An 8,354-nucleotide genomic window follows, 5' to 3' on the forward strand; every position below is an offset into this window, starting at 1 on the left:
AGTCAGTAATATCTCATCAAAGTTATGCATTAAATTTATAATTTCGTTTAGTACCAATTACTCAAATATCATCTAGAAGCTATACCAGCCCAAACCACTATTAATTTGAACAGCATAATTTGTTTGCAGAGCGCACTCTTTAACACACAATATTTTCAATAGTATTACAGATTAGGAATAACAAAATATTTTTTCTCTCTACGATGAAAAAAAATTTATTGTATTTCCAATAACAACAACATTATGAGTAAATTATTTAAACGGTAGACTTAAGATATAAGAAAAAAATGACCACTAATAAATCGAACACTGTTGAAAAGAAGACCAAAACAAAACCAACCAATGTAACGGTATCACTTTTTATTGCATTCTGCAAATAATATCACAATGCAGAATGCAAAAATAAGTGAAAATTAATGCAGATCAGTCAAAGTTTAGCCACGATTGCACGCGGTAAGTCAATTTTTAAGCACATCCGAGTGTTGATTAAAGATTATTATAAATCTGGAAAGACGATTACTCAGATAAGCAATGAATTCTCTCTTAGAAAAAATATATTGGCATTCCTAATCTGTATTACTATTAAAAATATCGTGTGTTGACCATTGTGCTCTGCAAACAAGTCACGCTGTTCGAATTAATAATGTATTAGTAAACCTAAGAAATGGTGCCTACTCACTATCTGAATCTATTTCCTGAGTCAATTGTATGTTACAGTTAACATTATCTATTATATATTATCATATATATCATGGTACTTTTGGTACTACCGCTGCCACGCGTGATTTGTGGCTAGGAGATGGATGATTGGGCATAGGGAAGCTTTACGGTTTTAAGACTAAAGTGATCAGGTGCTAAGCTCTCCAGGTAACCGCCTTGGTAGCCACAACCTTCTGTCCTTGCCCTGTTTCGGCTGGCCCGCAAGACGCCTTTTAATTTTCCACTAACGCTCCGTGCAATCGCCCGGTTAACGCTTTTATCCCTGTAAATTGACATCTAGTGAAAGACGATCCTTAACCTGGTGCAGATGCTAGACATAGTTCTAAAGCATTTAATGTTGAATAAAATAAAAGCTTAACGGCTTTTTTCATATATTTTTATTTGGTTTATTAACTTACATTATAAATGATATCCAAGCCTTCTGTTTCAACGATAGTTTTATTGCAGTAAAGAAAGAGCAGGGTAAGTGGCGTCCATTAAAAAGTGCAGGTGGTCCAGTTGTAGCTACAGTTTCTACTGAGATGAGCATATATCTGGATAAGTCGATAATCTAAAAATATTTTTAATAAGATGGTTGTATTTCTTTAATTGTGCTGTATGTCTTACGCTTTCTCAAACAATAGATTTTTGTATGTTGTAGCTTGTATTAGGTATAAAGGAAAACAATTGAACTTATTAAAAATGTATATTCTTGATCCAATAGCGAAATCTCAAAACCTATGAAAGCTAAAATTCAGATTTAAGGTAAAACAAGAGAGAACGCTATAGTCGAGTTCCCCGACTATCTGATACCCGTTACTCAGCTAGTGTAAGTGCGAAGGACAGTTTTTGGCGGTTTGTGGGCGTTAGAGTGGGCGTGGCCAAAAGTTTTTTGGCGAATAGATAGAAATTTACAAGACTAATACAAAAATGAAAAAATATCAAAACATTTTTCAAAAGTGTGGGCGTGGCAGCTTTTGGCGGTTTGTGGGCGTTGGAGTGGGCGTGGCAAAAAGTTTTTTTGCAAATCGATAGAAATTTTCAAGACTAATACAAAAATGAAAAAATATTAAAATATTTTTCAAAAGTGTGGGCGTGTCAGTTTTGGGCGGTTTGTGGGCGTTAGAGTGGGCGTGGCAAAAAGTTTTTTTGCAAATCGGTAGAAAATTACAAGACCAATACAAAAATGAAAAAATATTAAAACATTTTTCAAAAGTGTGGGCGTCGCAGTTTTGTGCGGTTTGTGGGCGTTAGAGTGGGCGTGGCAGCCGTGGCGTGATTCGACAAACTTGCGCTGCGTCTATGTCCCTGGAGTCTGTATGCCTAATCTCAACTTTCTAGCTTTTGTAGTTCCTGAGATCTCGACGTTCATACGGACAGACAGACGGACAGACGGACGGACAGACGGACATGGCCAAATCGACTCGGCTATTGATCCTGATCAAGAATATATATACTTTATATGGTCGGAAACGCTTCCTTCTGCCTGTTACATACTTTTCAACGAATCTAGTACTCTACGAGTAACGGGTATAATTATGCAGCTACTAGTAACGCCTACGCTGCCTTAATTACATCGACGTAAAACTTGGGTTATATTATTCCATAAAATTATAAAAGTAACGTTTTCTTTTTTAAATTTTTAAATGCCAACAATAAAGAAGCGCAACATGTTTTGATATATTTTAAAGCAATATATTATTTCATGTACAAAAATCTATTATAAATATTGCTGACCACAAGTCATGCACTGCGTAAGCTAACATTAATAGAAACTATTATTACGTTTGATTATAATTGCAAAATTTTAGATCTGGCCACGAATGTGGGCCCTAACATATGAACAAAGCTGCGAATGTAATGTGAGTACAAAAATCAACAAATAAAAGGCTTTTTGAATAATAAACTTAACCAAATAAATAAACTTTACCAAATAAACTTAACTTAAATAAACTTCGTTTATTTATTAGCTTTAAACAGGAGAGAATACTAAATTCGACTTGATGGGTTATACGATACGAGTATATTACAATATTTCATAGTAAGTGTTGGAATACTTGGTTAGCGTATTTATAGAATTTGGAAAAAAAAAATTAATAAAATCAAATTATTTTATACTTTGGCGGTGACATCTTTCTGCAGTGAGCGTGACCCAAAAATATATTTGACTTATCTTTAGAAACAAGCATTGCCAATAATTAAATACCAAAGGAAACATTTGAAAAGCGTGGGGGTGACAGCTTTGGGCGGTTTGTGGCTAACATATTTGACGGAGTGCTATAAGTTGTTCTATGATTGTGTAGCGAGTCCCTTGATAGCTTTTCCAATTGTTCTTCCGCTGCTTGTGTGTTTCTTCTTAACTTTTTCCTTAGAGAGGAACCACCACGCTAAACCAGGGCCACACTCGATCTTTTTGTATGTCAAGATCTCACAACCAAATACAAACCGTCCTATCGATTAGTATCGTAAGCAAGTTAACCATCGATAAGGCGCTCATTTCAAAATAACATTTCCTTCTCCGACACGGCCATTCTGATAAATTACACGCCCTCATGTATGAGCTACGTCCTGACATAAATCAGAGATTCACACACTGCATTCAGACTTCAGTTCTAATTATAATATGACAATCAACTTAGTCTTAATCTTAGTCATAAACATCGTTGTTTTCCTTTAACATAATCTTTAGTTTACATTAACCAACGTTAGACTTCATCATTTGTTCTAATACTCCAAGTTCTTAACTATTTCGTTCTACATCTTTCTACATAAATCCTTCGTTAAAGATCTTTTTTAATTTTTTTTTTCATATTTCAAATCAACTTTTCATAATACAACTTAAATCTTTCTTTAAATAATTCTTTAAATTTTTATCTCCATAGTTCAACTAATTTGAATTCAATTGACTTCATTCGTTTCATTTCTTACTTAATTTCTCTCTTCTTTTATCTCAACTTTTAATCATTCTCTTTTTTTTTATTTTCTTTCCAAACAATAACATCATTATAATACCACCACGTAGCCATCGACAACTGTGTACTTCCATACACCTTCCGCCATTCTACTCTCTATTTCAACATCTCCATTCACTTTCTCTTTCATCAACTTCCATACTGTCTTTTTCAACGGCTTCACTACTGTCTCTATCAACAGCTTCCTCTGACGGGCTAACATCGATCTCCAGCTCGCTTGGCACCTGCCCATTTGGCAATCTTCTCAATCTTTCATGCGCATACTTATAACGTCTATTACCCTTCATACTCTTTAAGGTATATCTGTCATTATTCAATACTTCTGTAATCTCAAATGGACCTCGATATTTAGCATCTAATTTAGTCTGGTTTCTCTCACTATTATTAAGCAACACAAAATCTCCAACACTAAATTTTACTACCTTAGCTCTGCCTTTATCAAATCTTTCTTTCTCATACTTTGCCGATCTTTCTATATTTTCTAAAGCTTGAGTTCTTATCTTGGTCAGATCTATTTCTGTTTCTGGATCATGAATTGGAACCAGACCTAAGGGACGAGCAACCTTTCCCATTAATAATTCTAACGGGCTGGCTTTGGTTATCTTATTAGCAGTACAATTAATAGCTAACTGCACGTCACCCAATGCCTCTTGCCAAGATCTAGAACTTGTTTCAACAGCTGTCAATACATTTTTTAAGGTACTCATAACCCTCTCAACCTGGCCATTACCTCGGCTTGCTCCTGTTGCTATCAAATGTAGTTTTATGTTTTGGGAAGAGCAAAATTCAACAAACTTGGCGCCTGTGAAACTTCTTCCCTGATCAGCCACAATACGAATAGGAACTCCAAACAAAGAAATTGATGATTTCAACGCCATTATACAACTTTCTGCACTTAATGTGAAAGTGTGGTAAAGATAAACGTACTTGGTAAATGCATCGATCTGTACAATTACATATTCCTTACGATCGTTTTTACCACTAAGCTTGCCTGCTTTGTCTATGTGGATAGTATGCCATGGAACGTTTATTTTGGGAATAGGATGTAATTCCATTTGTACTTTCCCAGAGGATGATTTGGAAACTCTGCACGTTATGCAATTTTCAACAAATCTTCGAACGTATTTGGCCATGCCCTCAAACCAAAAGTAATCGTATACCTTGTCGAGTGTTTTCTCCCAGCCCAGATGCATTATGGATTCATGTACTTGGTTAATAACCGACCATCTAAATCCGCGAGGCACTACTGGCAAACACTGCGTCTTGCCATTTCTTTGTATCACTCTATACAAAACTCCACCTCTCAAATCATATGTCTTAGACAACTCGAATGGTAATGCATCACCGTTCAACTTGGTAATGATTTCTACAATATCTTGATCTTTCTGTTGCTCTGCACGAATTCAATCCTCAGATACTTCAGTTAATTCGATTCGCTTTTCAACGATTTTTGCATATTCAGGGGAATTTTCCGGAGGAAGTGGATTTCTGGGCCATACGCTGGGGCCCTATACTGTATATCAAAATCGAAGATCTGCAAAAAAGCCCACCAGCGATAGACTCTAGGCAAAAACTCAATCTTATTTCGTGATGATTTTAACGACTTACAGTCAGTGAATATTACAAACTTTCTGCCATGTAAGTAGTGCCAAAAATGCTTAACAGCATTAACCACGGCAAGTGTTTCCAACTCATATGAGGTATATTTGGATTCACATACACTTGTTGTCTTGCTATAATATTCCACTACATACGGTTTATTTTCAATTCTGTGTAAGAGTATAGCACCATATCCGATTGCACTGGCATCATTAGCTGAGAAAATCCGGGAACAAACTGTCGAAAGTACGATGCTAGCCCAATAAACTGTCTCAATGTTGTTACAGATCTCGGGGGGGCAAAGCATTCAAAGATTCTACCTTGCGAGTATTTGGGCTAATCTCCCCTGCTCGTACTTCAAATCCTAAATATTGGACAGAAGTCCGTAAAAAGAAACATTTTTCAACATTAAATGAGAATCCAGCCTTTGTTAAAATATCCAAAACAATTTTTAGTCTTTCAAGTGCCGATTCCTTGGTTGGAGCTACAATCATTATGTCGTCCATATTCACAATGACATACGAATAGGCGAGATCACCCAAGGCCTTTATGACTGCTCTTTGAAAAACTGACGGTGCATTCTTGAGTCCGAATGGCATCGACAGGAACTCGTACTGTCCATCAGGGGTGACGAATGCCGTATATTCTTCAGAGTTCGGATGCATAGGAACTTGGTAATATCCACTTGCCATGTCTAAGCAGGTGAAAAACTTTGCACCGCGCAGCCTGGCTATCTGATCAGATATTAAAGGCAAGGGAAACTTGTCGGCAGCTGTATTGGAATTCAATTCTCTATAATCCACGCAAAGTCTGGCTTATCCATTCTTCTTCTTCACCAATAGAACAGGGCTCGCAAAAGGGGAGCTACTCGGTCTGATAACCTTGCAATCTAACAATTCTTGAACTTTGTGTCGAACTACATCTCTCTCGTTGGGACACAATCTATATGGTGTTCTCTGTACCGTTTTGGTCTGATCAATCAATCGAATTTGCCTTTCACCAGAATTGACGCGAGTCTGAGACGTTCCCTGTATAAAAGAATCTGAGTAGGATTTTAACAATGTTATTATTTCGTTTTTGTTTTCTCCATATACATTGCTTTCTATTATATCAAATGAGTTGTCTATGAATTTAGAGCACGTATTAACAGTTTTTGTTTCATCCTTAATTATTTCAATCCCTTTACAATATACTACTGCAGCATATCCCTGAGCCAACACTTCTCGTCCCAGTACAATATTATTTGACATACAGTCATCGGGTACAACATGAAATGTTACACTTAAACTATTTCCATTAATAAGAATATTGTTATCAATCTGCATTGTACTACAAACATTTGCATTTCCGATACCTTTCAAGCTTACTACGTTATTTACTTTTTTACCGCTTAGCTTCTCTGCAAAACTCTCTTTAACCAAAGAGTACTCTGCTCCAGAATCGAAAAAGATTGGAAAGTCCTCACCTCGTAACAGCATACTTGTCTTCGGTTCCTCCACCACGCACAGCTCAGCTATCTTTTCGTTCCGCAATCCAGCTCCACCGCCTGTCATATTTTATAGGCTATATGACCTTGCTCCTGGCAACGATAGCAAGTTATATTGCCTTTAAAATGCTGCTGAAATGGTTGGCTTCCTCGTTGATCCTGTCTCGACATGCCGGCGCTCTGCTTCTTGTTTCGGCAATCAATCATTTTGTGCCCCATCTTTCCGCAAAGATGGCACTTCAGTGACGCAAACTTAGCTCGCTTTGCTCCAGATTCCTCATTTCCAGAATGATGTGTGCGCTTGTCAAAAGCGAAGACCTGCAAATCAGCCTGTAGGTCACGTCTATTTTTGATCTCGGCAGTGTATGCAATTCTTTGCACTCGGCGGTCACAGTTGGCCGAATGTCCCAAAACCACGGACACCGCAATCCTCTCGCAAGGCATTCACTGTTGCCGGGGCGACTGTTTAATAACTGCAAAAACATGGCGGCTGGCGTTTCAGTATTTGCATAGCGTTGTTGAAATAACTGTTTAAATTCTGGCCAAGCATAGCACACTTCAGAAAGCCATTGGGACGCGCTTCCTTCCAACGATTTTGTTAAGGCCAATATTAGAGCACTGCCTTCCAGCGGTTTTTCAACCAATATAATGTCAAACGTAGCACACCATTGACTATCGTCGGCGCCAGGAATGTCGGCGTTAAATTTCGGCAATCTGACGACGCAAGTTTGTGCCTGTTCTCGTACCGACGCTTGCAGAGTTTTTGCCAATTCCAGGAAACTTTGGCTTTGGTGCTTCATCAAGATGCGCACTTGGTCTTCCATGGTTAGTAGACGAAAGTACAATCCCACTTCTAATGACGGAGTGCTATAAGTTGTTCTATGATTGTGTAGCGAGTCCCTTGATAGCTTTTACAATTGTTCTTCCGCTGCTTGTGTGTTTCTTCTTAACTTTTTCCTTAGAGAGGAACCACCACGCTAAACCAGGGCCACACTCGATCTTTTTGTATGCCAAGATCTCACAACCAAATACAAACCGTCCTATCAATTAGTATCGTAAGCAAGTTAACCATCGATAAGGCGCTCATTTTAAAATAACATTTCCTTCTCCGACATATTAATAAAAACAAGAGAGAACGCTATAGACAGTTCCCCGACTATCTGATACCCTTTACTCAGCTAGTGAAAGTTCGAAGAGAAATTTAAACACTGACCATTGTTGGCGGGTAATGGGCGTTAGAGTGGGCTTGGCAAAAAGATTTTTTACAAGACGAACAAAAATGTGAAAAAATTTCAAACCATTTTTCAAAAGTATGGGCGTGGCAGTTTTTGGGCGGTTTGTGGACGTGGCAAAAATTTGTTCCGCAAATCGATAACAATTTACAAGACTAATATAAGAATAAAAAAATATCAAAACATTTTTCAAAAGCGTGGGCGTGGCAGTTTTGGGCGTTAAAGTGGGCATGGCAAAATTTTGTTCTGCAAATCGATAAAAATTTATCAAAACATTAATAAAAGAGTGGTGGCGTGGCAGTTTTGGGCGGTTTGTAAGCGTTAGAGTGGGCGTGACAACATGAATCGACAAACTTGCGTTTGCTT

The 8,354-nt window shown here is 37.6% G+C and overlaps 1 long non-coding RNA gene across 1 annotated transcript; it reads left to right on the forward strand.

The window, feature by feature from the left end:
• Positions 1 to 3,625: 3,625 nt before the first annotated feature.
• LOC120322287 lies at positions 3,626 to 5,308 on the forward strand. Its single transcript, XR_005562060.1, has 3 exons — positions 3,626 to 4,601; positions 4,658 to 5,027; positions 5,086 to 5,308. It is a non-coding gene; the product is annotated as an uncharacterized LOC120322287 (long non-coding RNA).
• The last annotated feature ends 3,046 nt before the right edge of the window (positions 5,309 to 8,354 follow it).

The sequence above is a fragment of the Drosophila yakuba genome, unplaced genomic scaffold (assembly GCF_016746365.2).
Source record: "Drosophila yakuba strain Tai18E2 unplaced genomic scaffold, Prin_Dyak_Tai18E2_2.1 Segkk50_quiver_pilon_scaf, whole genome shotgun sequence".
Lineage (NCBI taxonomy): Eukaryota > Metazoa > Arthropoda > Insecta > Diptera > Drosophilidae > Drosophila > Drosophila yakuba.